This window comes from Mustela putorius, unplaced genomic scaffold, assembly GCF_011764305.1.
Source record: "Mustela putorius furo isolate JIRA1106 unplaced genomic scaffold, ASM1176430v1.1 tig00003834_pilon_pilon_pilon, whole genome shotgun sequence".
Lineage (NCBI taxonomy): Eukaryota > Metazoa > Chordata > Mammalia > Carnivora > Mustelidae > Mustela > Mustela putorius.
Genome location: NW_025421987.1, coordinates 90113244 through 90127647, shown reverse-complemented (window position 1 = coordinate 90127647; position 14404 = coordinate 90113244).

The window sequence follows — 14404 nt, the reverse complement described above, 5'->3', positions numbered from 1 at the left end:
ACTGAGATACACACATTCTACAAAAGGAAAATTAAAAAAAATAGGTGTGCTGATGGTGGAAAGAAGTGTGAAATTAGCATGACTGAAAAATAATGAGTTTGATGGGAAAGTTAAGTGATACACACAGAAGGCCTGACATACAAGATGTGTAAAACGTGATCCTGACCTTCAAGAAGATCACAGATGGCCCATAGAGATAAATGTGTCCTTCAGAAAATCAGGAACCATCCAACACATCATAGGCTAAGGGTAACAACTGTAGAAGTTCCAATGCAGAAATAAACAGTTGTTAGGAAAGCTCCAACAGTAAGAGGTGGGACTTCATTTTGGCCATGAGAGAGGTATAACACTGAGACAAATAAAACATACAAACAATGATGTGGCAGTAAAACTGTGTGCATTGTGTTTGGGAAACTGTGGAATAGAGTTGTATTTTGGCAGGTGTGTTAGAACATAGTTATCTAAGACACGATGGAGAGGTCTGCCTGGTCCAGAGAAGAGGAGGTATGGAACACTCCATTGAAGACTGAACTCCAATTTATAGTCAGTGAGGAGCCATCAGAGGTGCCTGAATAGGGGGAAATACTGTCAAATGGAATGTATCAAAAAATTAATTTTGAGGGCGCCTGGGTGGCTCAGTGGGTTAAGCCGCTGCCTTCGGCTCAGGTCATGATCTCAGGGTCATGGGATCGAGTCCCGCATCGGGATCTCTGCTCAGCAGGGAGCCTGCTTCCTTCTCTCTCTCTCTGCCTGCCTCTCAGTGTACTTGTAATTTCTCTCTGTCAAATAAATAAATAAAATCTTTAAAAAAAAATTAATTTTGAAGTGTGCAATTTTGCTTCTAGCAAACCAGACAGTCTTGTTACATAAGATCAACGTAGAGCATCTGGATGAGAGAAATGGTACTCCAAAAAGGCAGAAAAATTACAGACTGGAAACCAGCAAAGTAAAAAGAACTAAACATGAAAGATACTCTGATGATACACCTGCAGCTTTATGTTTCTATTAGAAACCATCTCTGTAGACTCGCTTTGAAAATATTACAGATCCTTACTTTTACTGTCTGAATGAAAGTATAGCCATGAGAATGAGTGAGTAACCCATGTTTACTATTAAAGTTTAGTTTGCTCACTGATCTTGGGGATTATGTGAGACTCAGGGATGTCCCTAGGAAGCAATTTGCAGAGATACTCTTGTGCCCTCCATGGGCATACAGAGTATCCTTTCAAAAATGTAACTCCAATTTGTCACCTTCTGCGTCACTGTGACCCTACACTGTTTTACTATCACAGTCAGAGTAAATAAAACTCATGCTTCTCACTGTGGATTCTTTGGCTCCCTATGATCTGGTTTTGTCCATGCCACGGTCTCTGACTTGATTTCCTTGTACTCCCAGCCCACTGCACTCCACTGTAGCCACACTGGATTCTTCCCATTTCTTTAACAAGCCAAGTATATTCCCATGCAGGTCTTTGCTCTGTGACCTCTTCCCAAAACACTCCTCAGATCTTCCCATGACTCAGACCCTCGACTTATCCAGGTCTCTGCTCCATTCTTCTTCCCCAAGAGATGCTCCTTGGCCATGCTCTGGAGTGATCCCTGCATCTCTAAGCCCACCACAAACTCTTTATTTTTTGTCTAGCTTCAGTATTTTTATTGCATTTATTAGTAACTGACACTGTAGTATTTACTAATTTGTGTGCTTATTATTTATTTCTCTTACTTAAATGGAAGCTCTGTGAGGCCTTTGTCTAATACCTCTGTAAGTTGCGGCCTGGAAAGGGCTCTGACACCTAGTAGGAGCTTGGCAAGTGTTTGTTGTATAAATGAAGAAGTAAATGAAAAATACATCATTATTGCTGTATCATCATTCTTTTTTCATTTTTAATTCCGGTAGAGCTAACGTACCGTGTTATATTAGTTTCAGGTATACAATCTAGTGATTCAACATTTCTGCACTATCGTCATCATTTGTAATAACCAGTATTGATTCAGACTTTACCCATGTGCCATGACTAGGTCATCAAAGGCTGTTACTTGGTTATTTCATTTATTCCTCACAACCCCTTCCCTACTCTCTGAGTCACTTAGAAGTGAAGCAACTTTTGTGAAGTTACTCAGCTAGCAAAAGGATGAATCAAGAGTTAAACACTAAAAAAAAAAAAAGAAAAAAAAAGAGTTAAACACTGCTAAGCTCTAGTGGTATTGGTTTACCATCAAGTATACATGAGGACTAAAACAGTGTATAATGGCATAACACATGAGTGATATCACAGTGCCTGCAAATTAGCAAATGAAGATAGCTAACTCTCTTGAACATGGATCCCCATGTCCATGTCCAAAGAAATCTTTAGGGAAGATTGCATGCCATTGGTTGCATGCCATTGGTTTAAGGTCTAGAAGCCCCCAGAACAATGGTTTTTGCTGTTGTTGTTGTGTTTGTTGACATCTGGCATCACCGATGGTATTTATTTATATTTTTTTTGTATTTCATTTTTATTTAAATTCTATTTGTTAACATATAGTGCAATCCTGGTTTCAAGGGCTGTTTTCTGTTTATTTGTATGTAGACTTAAAAAAATACTTTTGTTCTTAAATATATGTCCTGGGTTTTGGAATATTTCACTTCCAACGGTCTGAAATTGTGGCTGTTTTTTGGAGGATGACTCTTGGTGATGGGGCCCCTTTACTGGGAAACATGAATGGTGAGAAGTGCCTGTGAGTTTATATACTCCTTGGAATGTCGTAACTGATAGGTACAAGGTTATGAAACTCAAACTCCATGGCCTCAGAGTGGGACCTCTTTGAGGCAACCGGACATTCCAGAGTTCACCTCCAAGTTCACGCTGAAGCTGCTCTGCCCAGGGCTTTGCCTAACACTGAACCCCAGCCTGGTTGGCATTCTTCCCTTCCCTGTCCTTTACGTCTCTCTTACTGCTTTCCCTTGAAAAGTGTCAACAATTCACTTGTAAATTATGAATCTTTATTTCTGGGCCTTATAGTGGGGAATCTAACCTAAGAGAGTAAACTACGCTGTTCCCCCCTGGTACAAATGAGGCTAATTTGGCCACACCTGAAGTGTCTTTCCCTAGGCGCCCATACCTGTCTCACCACTCACGTTCTTCCCAGACTTATAAATGTGAGATTCTTACTCACTGGAGCCAAGTGCTAGGGAGGGTTCACAGTTAAGAAACAGCATTTTGTAGGAGAATCACCTTGGGTGTGTATAGATTCTAGTTCCTGGTTTCCTGGAGCTCAAGGCCAGATTTGACTTAACTCATTTCCGCCCCACATTCCTGACTAGTCCACAAGCGCAGGGAAGAAAGAAGAGCTGAGTCACTGCGGCTTAAATCACTTGTCTATTTCTTTGCCCCTCAAGCTTGCTTTAATTGCAGAAGCATTCAGTGGGATTAACTTTGCAACAAAAAAGCATTCTGGGTCTCCTTTCAAGGCAGGCCTTGGGCTGTATTGGAACAGCAGGAACCTTTAAAACCTTTCAACAAGGTGGGTATTTTGGAGCTCTAATAGGACTGTCTCCCCAGCCAGTCCCACGGAACTCACCTTTCCCTGCATCGTCTCTGGGCCTTCGATTGCCTAATAGCAGTATATGGGGGAAAGTGTCAGAAGCTAACTTGATCAGGTAACTGGGCCAGGCCCAGGTGGGGTTCCCAAAAATCAGGGAGGTTTAGAGAACAGAGCTGCCTCTTTACCTTGGAAGACCTGAACACAGAGGGCAGATTGCCCTTACCTAACACCCTGGGGAGTATTTTTCACTCTCCGGATCTTGCTGGCATGCTATTATTTGGTTTTAGCCAAATTGGGGCATGCTTTGCCCAGTGAAGGGTATCACAGTGGACATGAAGACGAAGCTGGGAAGTTGCTCTAGGCTGATCACTGACAGAATGCGTGAGCTTGGGAGATTGGCTCAAATTACCTGGCCAACAGGGCCCCTACCTGTAGAATGAAGTGGTCCCATCAACCAACCATTGCCAGTTTTCTATGATCATGTCTTTCATTCAGTGGTATCCAGTGTTTTTATGGACATTGGATGGTTTCTGTATCAGCCTCAGCAGAGAAGACCAGGCAATTCCTCATGTGGCTTTCTCAGGGCATTAGAGCGTCCCTGCTTCTTGCCCCATATCTTGGAAAGAGTAAAAACTGTCAAGTTGATCCAAGAGTAACTGACCAATTGTCCAAATGTTCGAAGGGTGTCTAGCCCCATTAGCATTTTTTTAAAGTAAGCTCTAGGTAAATGTGGGGCTTGAACGCATGACCGCAAGATTAAGAGTCCTATGCTCTATTGACTGAGCCAGCCAGTTCCCCATGCCTGCCTCATTAGCAATGTTTAAATGTTCCACTGAGCTGTGGAGCACCAGAAGAATAACTTGTTCTGAAATCCTATAATCTTTTCAGAGGCAAAAGTTCCCTGAAATAGATTCAGTGGCCTCTCTTTCCTGGTCATACACAAAAAGCACTGCAGGGACCCATTCATGTCCCTAGTGTCATGAAAGCCATGGATTGACTAGATCCTTATACTCTCCTGCTATTAGGGCTTTGCTTGTTCAAGCTTCTTCTCCAGCAATGCCTTACATTTCTCTAACCAAAAGCATCTCTCTTTCTTCCAGATTCTCCCAAATAGTTCATACTATAATCTCTCTCTGGAAAGCTTTATAAATATTTGTTTATGTTTCTGTAACTTCTACTACCTTCTCCCCAACTCTAGACTATATGCTCCTAAAGGTCAAGGGCCAAGTCTTGCACTTATTTTGCTCCTGAAGGTATCTCTTAGAGCCTGGAACACGTTAGAAATTATGGACTTTCAAGTTAAGTAGTATTGGCACAGGTTTTATTCAACTATTTTAGAAAACACAAGAATCAGAGGAAAGATTTTAAAGTTAAAAAAAAAAAAAAAAATGTGGTGTTTCACTCCGGTCCTTCTGTTTACTCTCCACTTGGAGAGTAAATTTACTCTCTATTTGGCCTTATTCAAATTATTTCAAATATTCAAAGTTCTGTAACAAATCCACATCTAATCTGTAACATGGCAATAATCATCACTAAAACTTACAGAACTGCGTGAGGGTAGAGAATCTGATGTAAAAACAAACCTCAATAAATGGCAGCTGATGCTATGATTATGTTTATGATTATTGTTTACCTCTATGCCACCAAAACCCAAACATAATAGCAACAAAAGCATTGTGGTGATCTCCATAAAAGTGGGAGTGAGAGTCAAACAATTTACCAACCCATACACAACAGGCATCGACCCCTCAGGGTGTACACACTTACCATTGAGAATGGGGGCCTGCCCTAAAAAATCAACATTTACTGTTCTGAGGCTCTGTTCCGAGGCAAGAACATTCATTTCTTGCATCAGGGAATGCCTGGGTTTTAAAAAGGTGTTTTTGACAGTGTAATTGGAAGTATTTTATTTATTGTTTTCTTTTTCACTTTTTTCCCTCCCAGACAGTAAGAAAAGTGTTATATTCTATATCATAACAACTAAAATGCTTTTTAGTGCCGAGAGACAACCCCCCACCAAAAATCAAAATGAGTAGTGATGTCATCTATACCGTGTCTTGGAAATGGGAATATGAACTAGTGCTGTAGAGCCATACCTCTGCTGGATAATCAAGGAAGTTTGGCTGTGGAGGGAATGTTTAAATTCATCTTGAAAGATGGGTGATCTTAAAGATATATGGTGTGATGGGTGAGAGTAAGGTCAATGCATTGTGTTGGAGAGAATAGTATAGCAAAGCACAGAAGTATGAAAATCCAAGGACTGTCTGTTCATTTTATAGTCATCGAGGGACTGCTGTATTGAGATTCATCGATGAACAAAACAAAGAAGCCTGTCTAGTGAAATTAGCAGGGAATATTGAGTAGTCAGAATTGATTGAGCACCATTAGACTCGAAGAGTAAGCCAACGGCAGACTGTAGATAGGCTTTATTTTTTTAGCAATGGCCAGCAGGTGAAGGGTTCTCCCTCCCCTAAGGGGTCTGGGTACACTGGATATAATCTGGGAAATGACAGATTCTGGAAATCCCTAGTACAAGACCACAGGCTTCTGTTTTCTGGACATGTGTTTGTGTTCTACCCAAGGGGAGTGACCCACTGAAAAATTATTTGCTAATTCAGAGATAGTAAGACCATGGACAAGAGCTCTGAAATACATGAATGACTTGGTGGGACCTCTCATTCTAGTCCTATTTTGCTTTATGAACTTGAACATACCCCTGACCTCTCAGAGCCTCAGCTTTCTTATCTGTAAACTATAGCCAATAATATTTGCTCTGCCTATTACACAGGATTATACAAGCCAAAAAAGATAAGTTATATGAGATTTCTTAGAAAACTTTGTATCAGTATGTATGAAGAACAGAAGGATTTAAAACTTATTTATGCAATCAAAGTCATAAGGCCCTTGATCAGATTTTCTTTAGCCATGCTTTTCTTGACTTAATATGTGTGTGTATATAGATGTTACATGTATATGCATGTATATACATATCCTTTTACATATACATACATGTAACATCTATATACATGTACATACATGTAACATCTATCTACATGTAAAATTATATATACATGTGTATATGATTTCTGCATATATATGAATATATATATATATATTTCCTGAGAGACTAGACAAGGGTGTTTCAGCTGGGAAAGGCATGTTCTGGAAGGATGTTGTTGTTGAAAATACCTATAACTGTTGCACAAATCTTTGCTTTTATCCCAGCAATTCCCATTAACAACTCCCATGGCTTTCCCCTCATTGGTATTAATTCTACAGCTTCTTAATTATAGTTATGTAATGTCGGTATGCAGCCCTATAGTCTTCCTCAAATGGTGGGGGATCTCATGGAGAGCACATAATTCTAGAATACTCATGGTAGAAGAAAACTTGGGGCTCTCCTCCTCCCTTAGGGACAGAAAAGACCAAGAGCTATCTGTCTTGTCCAAGGATTCACATGTGCTCACAGCACCGGGACCACTAGAGTCCGAGCTCTGTACTCTAGAATCCTGTCTTCAGCTCCTCTCATTTCTATCCCTGTCATCTCTTCTTTATTCCAGATTTGGATTCCTGATGCCTCTGAATAGGAAGTGGAAAAGAAAACCTAAGGTTTTCCTTCTGAAGTATGAGAGAGTTCTTCACGTAGAAAGCCCTTCTACAAAACTCTTAAACTCAGACTAGGAGCTTTAATCCTTTCTCAGGATTCCTCTATGGCAAACATGTGGAAGTCTTTTCCTTAGTAAATAAATAAGCAAACAAATAGATTAAATAAATAAAATTGACCACTAGAGACTGTTTAAATTGTGTTTTTGGCTTAAAAAAAAAATCCTTGGCAGGTATTAACTCACCTGGTTCTCATAACAAAGTTATAAGGTGTCCCCCTACCTCCATTTTACGCACGAGGTCCAGTAGGCAGGAGAAGCTAAGTAGCTTTTCCAAAGTCACCAGCTGGTGGTGGGAACTTAGAAGGTCCGACTGCAGAGCTAAGCTCTCATTCATATTTCCTACCCATGCTTTCAAGGCCAACATCAATTTGCCTGTAGTGTGGGAGAGGTGAGAGAGCATCATTAGGCTCAGACATTCTCTGGCTTTGGGAGATTATCCAGCTGGGAAGAACACTTGGCTCAGTTTCTCTAGGAGGTACAAGGTTTACAGTAAGAGTGATGACTTTCTCAGATCAAGGAGCCCCTAGGTTTTTCAGAAGGAATTTTTGGAAGACAGGCAAAGGAACTAGCTGTAAAATTTCTTTTCCTTAAAAAAATTTGTGTAGGCAGAGATGTTGTTAATCCTTAATCCAGTCATGGCAGTGAATATCCTCTTTTGCGTTCAAAACCAAAACCCAACGATCAAGATCAAAGCAAGTGTCAGAGGCAGCGGGAGGTGCTCTGCACCATGAGCATAAAAGCCACAGTTGGTTCCAGGACTCCTGGAGTGTCAATGCCAGAGAGTGTTCTAGGCCAGGGCTGTTGGTGGCTGAACAAAAGCATGGCGGTGGGACAACAGTAAAGCAAATAGGGAGAGAATGCCCAAAAGTATTCAATGTCAGGTTCCACTGATAAAGACAATCAAACAGAACCAGAGCAAGGGCTTTTGCTGAGGCATGGAAAAGAGACCTTCTGAACAGAGGCTGTGTTGTGTCACACTCAAAGTGGAAAAGAAGGTTGGGACCCAGATTTCTTCCTCGTTGTTGGCTAGCAGGATGCAGCCCTGCTGTGAGATGCTAGATAGTCCTGTTTCCTCCCTGGACCTCAGTTTCCTACTCCAGAAACCGGGGAAATTAGACTAAATGATTCCCAGGTTCCTCTTGGTCTGTACCTCTAAGATCACAGTGCTGTGTCTTTCTTAACCCTGAATTTTCCGCAGCGCTTTGCAACAGACCAGAAAGTATCAAGGGAAGCCGAGCAACCCTTTGGATAGGAAACACCAGAGCCCGAGAGCCACCTCTGTGTAGACGTTTGATGAGTTCAGTTTGTCCTGATTCTCAGACCATAACAAAGTTTATCACCTCTGATTCCCTCGCCACAAACATGCATGACCCATTCAACACAAGGAGAACTGGCTCTTACACAAGGGCACCATGGAAATAATTGGGATGGAGTTCATAAGAACATAGTCTCTCAGCCAAGAGACAGGGGAGCTCTTTTCCTCAGGAAAGGAAAGAACACTTTACAACCATGGGAGAGAGGCAGACATTCACCACTCCTGCCACCCTCACCAAGGGAGGTCAAACTGTTACAGAGGCTGTGATGATGAGCAAAGACTGTGGTATTGTACCCCAGGACAAGCAGTAATGAGGCTAAGGAGATGAAAGACAGAGGGGAGAGGCAGCCAAGCTACGTTCTTATGAATAGGATATTATACGAGAAAAGAAAAAGGGCAGTATATACAAAGACAGAACTCCCATTGATTACTGAATTCTGATTGAACACTAGCCAGCCATGGGACGGTATGATGCCTTCTGACTGGTCCTGGTGAGACTTCACTTAGATATGACTTCCAGCTCTGCATAGGACTCTCTAAGCTATCGCAGGTCTGAGGGCGGGCATCTATAAGAATCAAGTGGCAGGCCACTGCCTCCAAGGAATGGCTTGAAACTCCTGGCAAGGTCCAAATAATGCTGGAGCCCTAGCCACCATAGGGGGATTACCACTCTCCTAGGAATGTCAAGGTTCCGTGGAGAATGAAATACCACGTGGATGTCTTTGGTAGAGAAGAAAGGAGACAGGCAAAGAAATGGGAATGTTCCAAAAACAACGTCCACATCATTTTGCTGAGTTTGTGCTGCTTATGAGTAGATCAGTTTGGAGGAAACAAAAAACAAGGGGAAGGGACATTAAAATGCCCCAGCCCCCAAAATAGTAAGAGAAAATACACACACACACACACACACACATACACACACACTTCCCAGTAATCCGAGAGTCATTTTGAACACCAGATGTTAGAAATATATTTCCTAGAGCTTCTCCTGCCTGCGTGAGAGTTTCACAAAAGTGAATTTCCTAGAATATTCTTTTAAAAGAATATTGGATATTTATGAATACCAGCATTCATCCTAATATACCAGCGACGCCGTTACCTTGATGGCACTCTAATTCCAGAATCCTCGAGAACAGATGCCGGAATATATCCGAAATGCATTTGGCAGGAAGCCCTGAGAAATGACACAGCAGATTTCCCATTTGTTTCACAGCCCGGAATCTGACAATGGGTTGATCTTTGTGTTCTTTCTCTTTTCACTCTCAGTTAAAATCCAGGCTTCTCTGAACCCCGGGGAATTGGGAGTGCTTTCAAGTGCTTTCTCTAACTTTGACGAAAGTATTGGTTAGTTGAAGAAAAATTAGATACAGTTTGATGTGGACCTAGCTGAAAAACAGTAGGGCAGAATGATCATCTTATAAAAGGTAGCACCCAGAGTTTAGAAATATAAAATCATTATTGCAAATCATTATAATTCCTTTTACTGACAAAATTGTGGTATCCCCCTGTATTATGGAACAAATGTCAGAGGAGTTAAAGTGCCATAAAATTCTTAATATACTTTCTGCTGTTCCCTATGCAAAGCTTTCTTTACTAGAAATCTCTTCCTGTCTCTTGACCCTGAGCATGTAACTTTTGCTCGAATTACAAAATATTATACCTCCAAGGTCCTAGGCCTAGAATTCCGATCAGAATTGCAAAGGAGAAATCTACCTGTCAGTACTTGTCATCCACTTGGCGCATAAATTCAGGATCAGTGTGCGGAATTACAAATCTCATAAATTTCAAGTGCACACCCAACATTGGCTTTAAAAACTATACTTTAAACTAATGAACTATTCTTATCTAAAAATATGTATCTTTTTTGTTTTAAGTTTGAGGCTGTAATTTGTCTTCAAGGTATAACCTCATATCTGCTTCAGCAGAGTTGTTTTTATGACATCCTTCAGCTCTCTTTTAAAGGATATTACTGAAATACTTACATGTTAGGGGTTCACACCCCTCAGATTACAGATGCTGAAACTGAGGTACAGAAGGTTAAGTATCTGGCCCCAGTCACCAGACTTCTTTCAGTGAGATGTTCTTTCCACTCTCTTTGTATTTCCATGAAAATCTATATGTCTGCCTAATCATTTTTGGCATAAGCCTGAAGCACCAAGAAAAAAGACAATGCCAATCAAGTTCAGAAAAATAATAATGGACACTATGACTTTTATGGGTACAAAGAGGATGCTGGAAACTGGGCTTATGCCTGGAAGTGTCCTATGTTCTAGTTTATCTAGTAAGAGAACTATAGGATATGAAAGAGAAAAATCATTGAAGGGAGAATGCCATTCTGTGGGTGCTCAAATCCAAGATGACGGGTGTTTTCCTCTGGGTCAGGAAGGCTCCATTGTGCACCCATCACTCACATACAACCCTTTATTCCATCCTTTATTTTGCTACCAGGAGTGCCCTGTTTGCCAACTAGGGTTCCTGGGTTACCTTCTTAGATAATCCAGAAGCAGAAATATGGTCCTTGGGACTCAGACGTCCAATGCAATTTTTAGATAATTCAAGAATGCTTAATTGACATTAGGTCTTTTGTATTCTTTAACTATTAACATCAAGGAAGTGATTTGAATAACATCATAGCCGGAAAAAAAAGTCACTGTCCATGATCATATGGGTTTAATTCTTTTAAAATATTTTAGTTATTTTGTGAATGAAATACAAAAATCAAAGGCAGAATAAAAACTTCATCAGAAATTTTAGTAAGAATTTTAGTAAACCTAAAATTTTGTTTTCACGATTTTAGTGGTACATATACCCAATATGAGAAATAGCGTCTGAGTGCAATTAACTTCTCATGAACTATCATGCCTTCTGGAACATACCCATCCTGTAAATAACTGATTTCAAATACATCTCTGATATGTTCTAGCTTATTATTGCTTCTGATTGTTCATCTTGCATTTGCATCACCAAAATGTAATACTTGAAAAAATTTTGGAACGTTTGATGGCTTATGATTTTGAGGAAAAGAGGATGACCATGTTGTTTCCTCCAGAATTGCAAAATGTTTTTATTTTTACATTTACAAACCCCAATTGGAATGACCAAATTGATGAGTTGTGTTTTTACATCATCCATTTTTTTTTTCCTTATTACCTCTGATACACACCTAACCTTCAGCATTAGTCCACTTGTGAAGCATCTGGGGTAGATTTCAGTGCACAGGAATTATTAAAGAATACTATTTCATTTCATTTTAGAAAGATAGGATAGTCAAGTTCTTGTTCCCAAGTTTCACATGGTAAAATTTTCCTGACTGAAAATTAACTATATGAGTAACACTTATCCTTTTGTGTCTCTAGAACCATATTATTGCTCAACCGTTTAGCCTTTTGTTTGAGAAAATTCATCTAGGAGATCATCATATGAAAACTCAGTCTGAGATTGAACATACACAATCTGTTTCACTATCTTCATTACGGTCCAAGGTGGCACTCTCTCTTCACGTTCATTTTCCGATTTAACAATTTTAAAACCTCTTCCTCTGTCAATTTCTTGCCATTATGGGGAGAAAATGAAAAAAAAAAAATAGGTATTCTTATGAGACTCTAAAAGTGGACTCCAAAGATAAAGATTGCGAAGACTGTTATACCTCCTTAAAAGATGATGCAGTAGTCTTGGGCAACATAGTGTAAAAACTAGATAATTGTACAACAGTAGATTCATCTTGCCACTCTTCTAGATTTCTCACTACATCATTGTTCTAGGCCAGTTGTCCTATGGAACTGTAATGAAAGTCATTTGTATAATACTTTACATTGTCTAGTGGGCACATAAAATATAAAAGGAAACTGATAAAATTAATTCTAATAATATATTTTACTTAATCTGTAGTATTACCTTTTAACATAGAATCAACATAAAAAATTATATGGAACTATTTTATATTCTTTATTTTTATTCTAAGCCTCTGAAATCTAATATGTAGTTTGCCCTTAAAGCATATCTCAGTTTTAAATAGCCATATTTCAAATGATCAGAGTCACATGTGGTGAGTGGCTACTATATTAACCCTGCTTTGGACAATGCCACCATTCTTCCCTTTTAAAAAATTTTAGTCTTTTGATTTTTGGTTCATTAGAATCGAGAAGTATGAATAAAGTAATTTCAACAATGGTAAAGAGAGAAAATGTCTCAAGATATGGAAAGGTAAAATCACTACATTTTCAAATTGCATTTTAGATTTATAGAGGGTCTAGCAGACCCTGTGGTAATTGTAAGACATACATTTTATTGTTTTTTTTTTTTTAAAGATTTTATTTATTTATTTGACAGAGAGAAATCACAAGCAGGCAGAGAGGCAGGCAGAGAGAGAGGAGGAAGCAGGCTCCCTGCTGAGCAGAGAGCCCGATGCGGGCCTCGATCCCAGGACCCTGAGATCATGACCTGAGCCGAAGGCAGCGGCCTAACCCACTGAGCCACCCAGGCGCCCATTTATTGTTTTTTTTTTTTTAATATTTTATTTATCTAACTATTTTTCAGAGAGCGAGAGCACGCACAAGCAGGGAGAGCAGCAGGCAGAACAGGTAGAGGGAAAACCAGGCAAAAGAAGACACAGACTTCCCACTGAGCAAGGAGCACGATGTGAAACTCAATCCTGGGACCCTGGGATCATGACCTGAGCCAAAGGCAGATGCTTAAATCACTGAGCCATGCAGGTATGCTATGTTATTGTTTTTTAAAAGTTGTTTTGGAATTTTTAAAACAACAATAAGGGAACATAAAACTGAAAAAAGAGGGTGGGGGCAAAGAGTTTAACAGACATCTCACTGAAGGAGATATACAGAAGGAAAAAAACTTATGAAAAGATGCTCCATATATGTCATCAGAAAAATGTATATTAAAACAAGGAAATACCACTGTATCCCTTTTAGAGTGGTCAAAGTCCAGAACACTAACAACACCAAAGCTGGTGAGGATATGAAGCAAGAGGAAGTCCCATTCATTGCTGATGGGAAGGCAACATGGCACGGCCACTTTAGAAAACCATTTGACAGTTTCTTATAAAACTAAACATATTCTTACCATGCAATCCCCCAACCACCCTCTTTGGAATGATCCAAGAGTTGAAAATTTATGTCTATGCAAAAACTTGCCTGATCACTATAACAATTAATTATTCAGCAAGTGGACTTTTTGCCATTTAATGTTGGGAACCAGAACTTGACCATCTTGTTTTTCTAAAATGACATGAGACAGTATAATGACTCCTGTGCATGAAAATTTACTCCATAAACTTTACCTTCAGCATCTGTCTACTTATAAAATGTAAGGAATAAGAATTCTGAAACTTTTGGTGCCTCTAATTTAAGCTGAACCTGCTTTGCCTGTGAGAATGTATATATTTGTAATGTGAGTCTATAGTCCTATAAACAGGTAAACACATTAATATTTAAGTACTATATATACAATGCTATTCTGTCAAGTTATTTATAACTCCAAGGTATTAAGCTGTTTTCATGTCATCTCATGTTAGCTCATAAAAGAACAAACTTTTTCACTTCTTTAGTAAAAATCATTAAGCCATTTTGATAGTATTTTATTGGCTGAATAAATGTATGTAATTGAAAGGTGAGAGTAACACTGAGTTTAAAGGGAAACATACCCAGAGCCCACCATCTGCAGTGCTATTTCCACATATAATAAGGTAATCGGCATCCCCCCACTCCCCCCACTGCTAAGTCATTGCCACGGGGAAAGTCCCTGAACAGACATTAGGAATATCAGTAGTGTAGTCCCTGTTCCAAAGCAATTTCGTTCTGCTTTCAATGAAATAAAGTGTTACATCTGGGAGTATCCCATGTAATAAAGGAGGACAGCTTCCTAGTCTTTCCTTCCTTATAGA